Here is a 10,229-nt window from a genome sequence, read left to right as displayed (position 1 = left end):
CACTTTCTCTTTCGGGCTATCGATTTTGTGTCTTCTGAGGTCCGTCAGACCTCCAAAAAATTCAAAGTAACCGACCATAAGCTAGCTCACAGACAGTAAACGTACAATCAAAGAGCAAAAGTGCAGTCACTGAACCCAGTGAATTATTTGTAAACAGTGGTGAAATTATGAACCATTAGTTGTCATAGTTATAAAATTTATGTTTTTGTAGGTATTTTTGGTCTATTACAGAAACGACATGTAACCATCCGGGCCCAGTACACCGCGGCGCGCGCGGCGCGTATTATGTCGAGCGCTTGGACCAATAAACGATACGAATGCTATCTACGTAGATGGTCGTCAAACGGCTAATGGTCGAAGCGCTCATATAATTCGCGCCGCGCGGCGCGGTTGTCATGCAGACTCGGCTGGAGGTCAGTACCTACATATAGACACAATCAGATTAGTTACTAAATGTAACGATAGATTTAAGTTTATGAGACCCCGTACATTTATTATTAATTTTGATATTGTTACTTAAAATAAATAAATAAAATAAAATAGTAAAAGACGTTATAATTAATACATTAATTAAACTTTTATAAATATGCCATTAAGTATCACGAATCTCGGTGGCAAATGAATGTGCGTCGTACACACTTTTAGTACCTCATGGTCGACCGAAGTAGTGAAGTAAGCCCTGCACTTCTTATTCGACGTACAGTACCAAGTTAGTTGGTGCTTGCTTTTATATCTGCAGTAGTAAGAGTATCCTTCGAAAACCGCTATCGGCTTGCCCGATTTGTTTGTTACCCACGTCACTGAAAGCATACAAAATATGTGAATACTTAAGATTATAAGCATCTATGCTGTTCTGGGAGCGAATCAAATTCATAGAAAACGTTCAGCTGCTTGTCTTCCCGGGCATGTCGTAAAAACCGACAGAGGGATTGTGTCCTCTAACATGATGGATTAAGATATATAGGATCCCTTATCAGCATAAGGTTTATCATATCCAGCTTACGACATCGTATCATCGTAATTGGGGTAGTCAGGTAACCACACCCCACCGAGCTTTTTATTAGACTAACGTGATAGGTGTGAGAAAACTGTGTGAGTGAAAACTGCACTTGAAATAAATTAATAATTCATTGGTGCAAGTCCCGGGTTCGAGTCGGCTTTCCCCATTTGAGAAGCAAAGCGATTGACCACTGGACATAATAACCATAGAGAAAAATAATATATTTATGTTGGTACTACGTAAAACTATTATTTGCCAACATACCTAATTAAACTTATAATAATACAAGAAACCGTCGCTAGATGGCACCTATTTCTATACAAAGTGGAACAGAAAATAAATAAATAAATATTGGCATTGCACATGCCACGCCATATGTTTATAAGTGAAGGTATATTTTATACAACTTATTATTAATACCATCTAATTAAAAAGTATTTTATTTAGGGGCAAGTCGTAGGCACTGTAATCTGAAACTTGACAGAGTACCATTTAGAGGCGGAGGACAGTCCTAGTACGGCTTTGAAATTAATAGACTATTCTGGGCGCCATCCCACTCGCGTCAGACAGGGTACTGCGGGACGGAAGGCAAAAGGGAAACCACTGCCACATCTGGAGAATACTACACCGACAAGAGTCTCTCTCTCTCTATTTAAGAGCTGCGCTCTTGTCGGTGGAGTAATCGCCATTCCTCTCTTCTTCCCGCCAAAACCTTCACCTCCCGATACGACACGACCTGCACCTTCTCTTTTATTTGTTTCATAAATGTTCTCCTAGGTCTACCCCTTCCTCTCTTCCCTTCAATTTTTCCTTCTATAATGTTTGTTATAAATGAATCGTGTCGTATCAGGTGGCGAATCATATTTCCTTCCCGGTTTTCTACGTATAGTCTTCAATATGGTTCTCTTTTGTTCAACTCTTTCTAGCACCGACAAGAGCGTGGGTCATAAATTAATGATGTGATGATTTAAAAAAAAAACTTCTATTTATTAAAAGTAGATATTTTTCCCAGATACATAGGTATATTTTTAAGAAAGAAAAGAAAGAAAGTATTTATTATTAGCGGACGCCATAGTAACAATACAAACACAGTAGGAAAGAAAAACTTACACAAAATCACATATTAACAGAAACGTACAAGGAACAGAAAAATAATAATAAAATACAAAATATTGGTAGTAAGAGTCATGTGGCCGTGGTGGACGTCCTCAATAAATGGACCTCGCTCAGCATAAGCCGCGGCGTGAGCCACGACCCTGGTATTCTGCGGGCCCACACGAGTGAGGCATGGACATCGTGTTTCATACTTATTTATTAATTTGTTACATAAGTTCACCCACACAGCATAATAATTTTCTAACATTAGAACTTTATAAATACGCCGTTACGTATTATAAATTCCGGTGGCGGATGAACATGGTGCGTGTTCTTTTTCAATAATAGCTCATTGTTGATCGTAGTAATGAAATGAGCCCTGCATTTCTTATTCGTCGTGCAGTACCAAGTTTTTTGATTTTTACTTCTATAATTGCAATAGTAGGAGTATCCGTCACATACTGCCAACGCCTTGCCCGCTTGATTTGTCACAAACTGCACTGAAACGATAGCAATAGGTCAGACAGGCAGTCGCTTCTGTAAAAACCGGACCTGTTAAATCTTCAGGTTAGGTAAGCGGACCCTGTGAAAAAACGGGATAATGCTAGGGAGATGATGATGATGACCACTGAAACAATAACAACCCACTAGGGTTGATTGATTCTTTCAAATATTTTTTCCTCTCAGACAACGCCCTGGGCCGAGGTACGCGCCCAACTGGGCACCCACAGGCCTGTTGTCTTAAACGTTGTACCGGGTGAGAGCATTAATATGTATACACTTTGGTACCATATCACATTAACTTTTTTGACAAATTGAACTGTAAGTCTTACTAAATGTCAAATATGTTAGTGCGACAGAGTCCTAAAGTGGGTACATTATGTTGCTCATGACTGTACCGGGTGTGAGCCTTCAGCGCTCCCTATTTGTCCGGCCAAGTAGTTAATGCCATCTGCGGCAAATCTACAATAAGTCACGTCAAATTAAAAAAAACTGAAACAATAACGATTAAAATAATATTATGTACACTCAGGGTCCAAGTCAAGGGTCTTTAGCGTCTCAATAATGCAATACAATAACTCTTTACCTGGTGACCTTTGATTTTGTTTATACCAAAAATAAAAACCAACTTCAAAATCTATAAAATAAAAAGTAAGAAACATCTTTGTTGAAGACAATGTTAGAATCTAAATTTTGAAGTCTGCGCAACCAGCAACTTTCATTACCGGCAAACCCTACGAATGCTCCTCCGTGGTTACTTTACTCATGACAACGGGTGGAACATGCAGTTACACCGTCTATTCAATTGCGCCGACTTAACATTGTATTCAACAAATATATCTTACTTTTTATTTGACTGATTTTCTGATATTCTAACAATACCTATTACAAACATTCCGGTTCAAATTGACAACCTTCTTCTTTTTGGAAGTCAATTAATTAATTAAAAAACGTTAGTTTCAAATGGATTTATTTCTATATTTTATTTTATTTAATTAACGTAACAGAGAAGGTCATCGGATTTCGGCCCAGAAGTCAAAGTGCCGACCAAAAAATATTTTTGCTATATCCGTCTGAGCATTTTATTATTATGGCACCAAAGCTGTAGGGTCAATATATTCGGTTTTATTCGAAATAAAAAAAAACCCTATTTTTTTCATACATTTTGGTGCAAATTTGAAGTGCCGCCCGTCCAAGAAACTCTATTGGTATATCCCTATTTTATAATATTATTTAGAACTTATCAATTTGACAATTTATTATTATGGCACCAAACATCTTTTTTGACTTTTATTGGACTTTACATTTTAGTTCTTACGAGAAAAGTGCCAGTCAGCCACAAACACATGTTGAAGCTATCTATAAGATACATGTAAACATTATTCACTACGACAAGAAACGTGTGTGACCATTAGTATGGCTTATATTGGATTCACGATTTTTCAAAAATTTCAAGAAATACAATATAGCAGGCGTGTGCGTTACAGGATTGTCAGTAGGTACCTACACTTTGGCGAAAATAAGTTTTACCTGGCGATAACGAGACTATCTAATTAAAGACATAATATGGTACTTTTAACACATTTTTATAAACTAAAAGAACTTTTACGTTTGACCGCCTTCAACCTACTATCTCACCAGATAGTGATACACGCTGTAGGATAGTTTTGAAGAAGAATAAATAGACAAGGAAAAAGTAGTGGGGCGAGAGAGGTACTTTGCTATCGGCCTAGTAGCACCAGGGAATTGTGATCGGCATAAATGCAAAGTATAACTGCTTGACTCCAGTCCGATTTTAATACAAGCCAAGAATCGATATCGATATCGTAAAAATATGAGATTTAGAAATTCCAATTAAAGTCAAACTAATGGTCATACACTCTTTGGTGTCATACTAAAAAATGTTTAGAGGGTTCTACTCTATAGCTCTGACATGATTCTTTTCTTTGGCCGGCACTTTCATATTTAGGCCGGGCGATGTATGGAAAACCGATGATCTCCTTTAGTTATCCATTGTTAAGTTCTTTTCATCATGTGGTGGGTGAGTGTGGTTCATATTATGACGAATTATTAACTCTCTGTTAGCTGAGATGACGAACCTGGCCATGCAGATATGGTTCTTCGTACAATACCAGGTTTCAGTGGATTTGCTCTTATATCTTCGGTAATAATTGTATCCACCAATCACTGCACGCTCCTTGCCAGATTTAGTATGTATCCATGAAACTGAAAAAAAGTCAAATGACTTAATGTCACACAACTCGTAGATACGTTTAAGAAGATAGGTGGGTACAACCTATTAAAAAGTAAAGCCTAAAAACATTTTAAGATAGAGCTATCCTGTAAGAGCCCTTAATGTTCAAAATGCAATTGCAAATGTGCAAGTAGCGAATGCCGTCAAAGGCAATTTACGATAAATCGCGCTAGATGCAAAGGGCTGAAGTTGTAATATGTTCGGCGAAATGTAAAAGAAATAAAACTTAAAAAGTAATTATATATATTATAAAAAGGATTTCTTTACACAGAAACTTAAAATAAAACATGAAAAAAGACATAAGTCAATCTGCCTGACCAAACCCGGGACATAATTACTAATATAATTGAAAATAATATACTTAAATAAAATATTACACTAACTTAGTAATTACATGAGTTAATCTAAAAAAATATACTTTATAACAATGGATAAAGATAAATATTATAAGATATTACATGTCTTATAATAGTCATCGATTTAACAATTATAACAAGCGCAAGCGGTATCAATAACATTTGCGTATAAACATATTTTTCAACACACTTGCTCGAAAAGTGTCTCTAATTGCACCGCTTTTAGCTATATGAATCACCCTATAAAAACACTGGTGCTGTAACATAGTGCTGTAATGTAACATTGTAATATCATACTAGTACTGTTGTTACACGAATGTTACAAGCCCAGACTCTACCACGAACGGAGCGGAGCGGAGAAGATGATTTCGTAATTCACACATAAAGTATCAACGTAACACAATTCTAGAAAAACGTAAGAAAATTCCACTTGATATTAACTCAGAATAATGAGCTGAATCAAGTACAAGTACGTATGGGTTTTAGTGACACCGTAACGAATACTGAAGTGGATGATTCAGACTATTATACTGAGTTAATATCAAGTGGAATTTCCCGTCGCAAAAGTCCCTATCACAGATTTGTTTACAAGTCTAAAGATTATTAAAACATAATCCCATCTCCTGTCCGCATTGCACTGTAGGCAATGGAGCGACTTTTTTTAAAAAACGTCATTGTTTCCGTCATTGTTTTTTTTTTTAATGTAATTCACTGTACACACGTAATTCACTGTTTTACATGTTTTTTTTTTTTAATATATTGGGTTTAAGTCTACATAAGCCTTTCTAATCTAATTTAAAAATAGACTGAAGAATATTCCGGACTGAGCTTTTAACTATTTTCAAATGAGGTTAAAAGAGTATATTTTAGTATGCGGATTTCTTTGGTTTTTTTACCGCGAAAATGCTGTGTAGACTTGAGAAGAAAACTTGAAAATTTTCCGATCGAAATGACAGACTAAAAAGGCATATCTATAAAAAGTTATAGTTCTTTTTGAAGAAAGTTTTGGATTTTCATGACATGCAACCGACTCTGAAGATTAGGTTTCGGTTTCGGCAGAAATACTTTTTTTTGGTCAGACACTAAATGACAGGTATAAAATATAAAATAAAATATATTATGACAATTAAAACTAAATAAAAAATACTTTACTAGAGCAAAGGCTCAGTCAAAAATACTCCCCATTGTCATCTCCCGTTCGAATGTGCTCATCACGCTCGCAGTGTTACCCCGTTGTATGGTAAGGGCGTGAATACGCATAATAAGTAACATGATTATTGTACATCAATGATCATGCCCGCCAGTTAGAGCGCTGCGCGCTGTTACAAACATCTTTCAAACACTAGTCAATAGGAGTAGTGACGATAGTTTAGAAAAAAACAAACCTTATTATTACTGCCCTGCGATAGTTATTTATATACTCATTGGCAAAAAACCTTGGTTTCTGTTCGAATTTGTGGTAAACAGCATTGATCACAGAGTAGTAATAATAAGGTCGATATATCTTTGAATCCTCGTTCCTGCCGCTAGCCGGGCACAAATCCCAAACGCTATTTTTTTTGGATTTTTATATTGTAGTTATAAAAAAGCAATAAAACGCAATTCCAGTGAAAAAATTGACTGAGAAGCGTAGTACATTAAAATAATTATATTTTGCTAAAATTGCTGTTTCTTCTAGGACATATTATATGTACATAACATGGATACTCCTGGCGAAGATTTAACTGAGCATTTTTCCGCAGAAAGATATAAAACGATTTATGACTTAAGGGAAACGGGTCCACTGGTTTCCTTTCCTACACTACTTGGTAGAGTTCGGGGCTTATTTTGATGAATACTCCATTCCTGACGACATGCAAGGGCGCTGCGTGTGTATGCGCCAGGTCATATCGTGTCACCTCGTTGTCTCTGTTCACGATGAAGCGAGCCTTGCACTTTCTGTTCATGGTACACTCCCATCGCCGTGTACTCTTGGTTTGCACTCGACAGTAGTACGGGTATCCCTCCACTAGCGCCAATTCTTTCCCTGCCTGGTTCACAACCCAGGTTATTCCGAAATTTGACCCTGAAAATATTATAGTTTAAGTAATTTTTGAAACAGTGTTGTTGACAAGTTTCTTACGCTACTTCTCAGCAGCCACATAATAATAATCATGTATTATAGATAACAAACAAATAAACATTTTCTAAAGAAAGATCAGGCAAAAGTACTCTAAACCGGCGAGCATGCACAAAAACTTTGATGAGAGTGGAAGAAGCGAAAGTGGTGTGTCAAGATCGTGTAAGTAGAATTCTGTAGTCTCTGCCTACCCAAACTGTTATGATAGTTCCCGGGTTCGAATCCCGGTGGGAACGTATCACAAAATCCCGGTTACTACTTGCTGATGTAAGTGACTAATCGTTACATGTGCCACGTCAGAGGCCTTTGGCGTCCCAATAATAACGCTGACACCAGGGTTTGTGAGGTTGGTAATTCACCTCACAACTCACACGATAGAAAGCCACTCTCCATTCGTCCGGTATGTAGTGAATGTCAATATCTCAAGGATCCTTGACAGGATGCTTCCTCACGATGTTTTCCTTTACCGGTGGGCACGTGATAAATCACTTATGATTCAAACATGAATTCGAAACAAATTCGACAATCATTGGTAACAACAATCAGAATCATTTAATCAACGGTATCGTAATAATATTAACGAACGATATCGTATAATATTATCATGGATAATTTGTTGAAAATCAATTTAACATAATTAACATTTTGAATGTATATCATTTCGCAAGCTTTTTATAGCCGAGAAAGAAGTGACAAGAGACTGCAATAGCAACATATCATTTAAATCAATAGTGCTACATTAATAAAAGATTCAATACATTCAATATTTATTAGATTCAGGAGTTCATACACGGTTGGTTTATACTCTGATAAATACTCCATTCCTGATAACATGCAAGGGCGCTGCGTGTGTATGGGCTAGGTCATATCGTATAACCTCGTTTTCTTTGGTCATGATGAAGCGAGCCTTGCATCGTCTGTTTGTGGTACACTGCCATCGGATGGTACTCTTCCTTTCCGCTCCACGGTAGAATGGGTATCCCTCCACCAGCGCCAATTTTTTCCCGGCCTGGCTCCACACCCACTTTATTTCGAAAATTGCCCCTGAAAATATTATAACATAGTTATTTATTAAAAATAGTGTTCTAGGGAAGTTTCTTGCGCTTCAGTTTTTCAGCAGCCACGTAATAATAATAAACAACTAATCATTTTTTAATTTGGTAAGTTTGGTTTACTTCAATTTTGTACGAACGGAATTGGTACAAGTCTCCTTTTCACCTCTCCTCACCTTCTTTGATATCACACCATTGGCACCCGGCCTTCAACTGCTATCAATCCTCGACTCCCACAATGTCCCAAAGAGATAAGCTTTTGAATTCACCTACTCCGAACTTTGCTTGACACATTGCTATGCTATACCATTTTTAACACTGTCTCTACATCAACCACATTCCCCTTAGTTGTGCTTTGGCTACCATCATCTACTACTCACAACCTAACATCATCTACATTTCCTCTACCAAGAAATTCGCCAGAAAGACCCCAAATTCTAACATCTTTAGTATTCATTACGTACTTACATTTTTAGAGATTAACGTCGTCTGGAAATGGCCTGTTGTAGGTTTGTCTCAGATAGAATTAACTACTTGGCCGGACAAATGGGGAGCGCTGAGGGCTCTCACCAACGAGGTTTCTTGGACACACTACGTTCTTTATTAAATACTCTATTCCTGATAACATACAAGGATGCTGCATGTGTATCAGGGTCAAGTTGTATAGTGTGACCTTGCTTTTTCTGGTCACGATGAACCGACCCTTGCACCGTCTGTTCATGGTACACTCCCATCGCCGGGTAGTCTTGTTTTCCTCTCGACGGTAGAACGATTATCCCTTCACTGGCTGTAATTCTTTCCCTGCCTTATTCAGCAGTCTATTCAGCACTTTATTTTGAAGTTAACCTCTGTAAATATTTACCTTGGGTAAGTCATAGGTGTCTCTTCCCCACCATTAACTCTGGTGTCAGGGTCATAAGTCATAAGTTATATTATTATACATGATTTAGGGGTTCATTCACAGAAAAAATAGTCGTCGAAACATGTTTAAATATTTAATTAATAAAATAAAACTGTATTTTTTAAAACAACAGTTGTCCCTACCTATTTATTTCATTTGGTGCACTAAGTGACTATATTTTATACACTTGTTTATTTAATCTAATACTTGACAAAAACTTAAAGCGACAGGCGTGGGATAACTAAAAGATATCACATTAACAGACTGGATGTCAATACACGTTCGTAATGAATTGAAAATATTACTTCTTAATATATACACCATTTCTGATTACATATTGTGGCGGAGGATGAGTGTGGTTAATGTTCATCCGGACAACTTTCCCCATGTCAACGCCGATGGCAAATCTGGCCTTGCATTTGTGGTTGGAGGTACAGCACCAAGAGTCGCTGATGGAGTTCTGCGAACGGCAGTAGTATGGATAGCCGTGAATCAATGCCAGACGCTTACCGGCCAAGTTTTTCACAAACAACACTAAAACAGATAAAAAGAAAATAGTTATGATAGTCGAGAAAATATATTCAAAACGCAAACGTGTTGCCAGGGACAACTCAAGGCTTGCAGCCCTTGCAATGCTTAGGGGCCGTCCAAGACCGACCCCAAATAAATAAGAATGAGTCAGGAAGAAGAGAAAGAAAAAAGAAAAGCCGCCTACCTTCTTTTCTTCTGAAAAAATAAAAATCAACAGCAAGGTAGTGGAGAAATTATCAGAAAATGCTGGATTTCTATTGAGCAGACGAAAAGACGAAAGAAAAAAAAGAATTGTAGAAAAGACGGTTCATGAAGAAAAGAAAAACAGGAATATATAAGTGTTTGAAATTGGACGTGAGTTTTTCGACGTTATCATCCATTTACGCCAATCAAACAATATAATTAACTGCCCAGTCGATA

Source organism: Pectinophora gossypiella, chromosome 10 (assembly GCF_024362695.1).
Source record: "Pectinophora gossypiella chromosome 10, ilPecGoss1.1, whole genome shotgun sequence".
Taxonomy (NCBI): domain Eukaryota; kingdom Metazoa; phylum Arthropoda; class Insecta; order Lepidoptera; family Gelechiidae; genus Pectinophora; species Pectinophora gossypiella.
Note: the sequence above shows the minus strand (reverse complement) of the source record.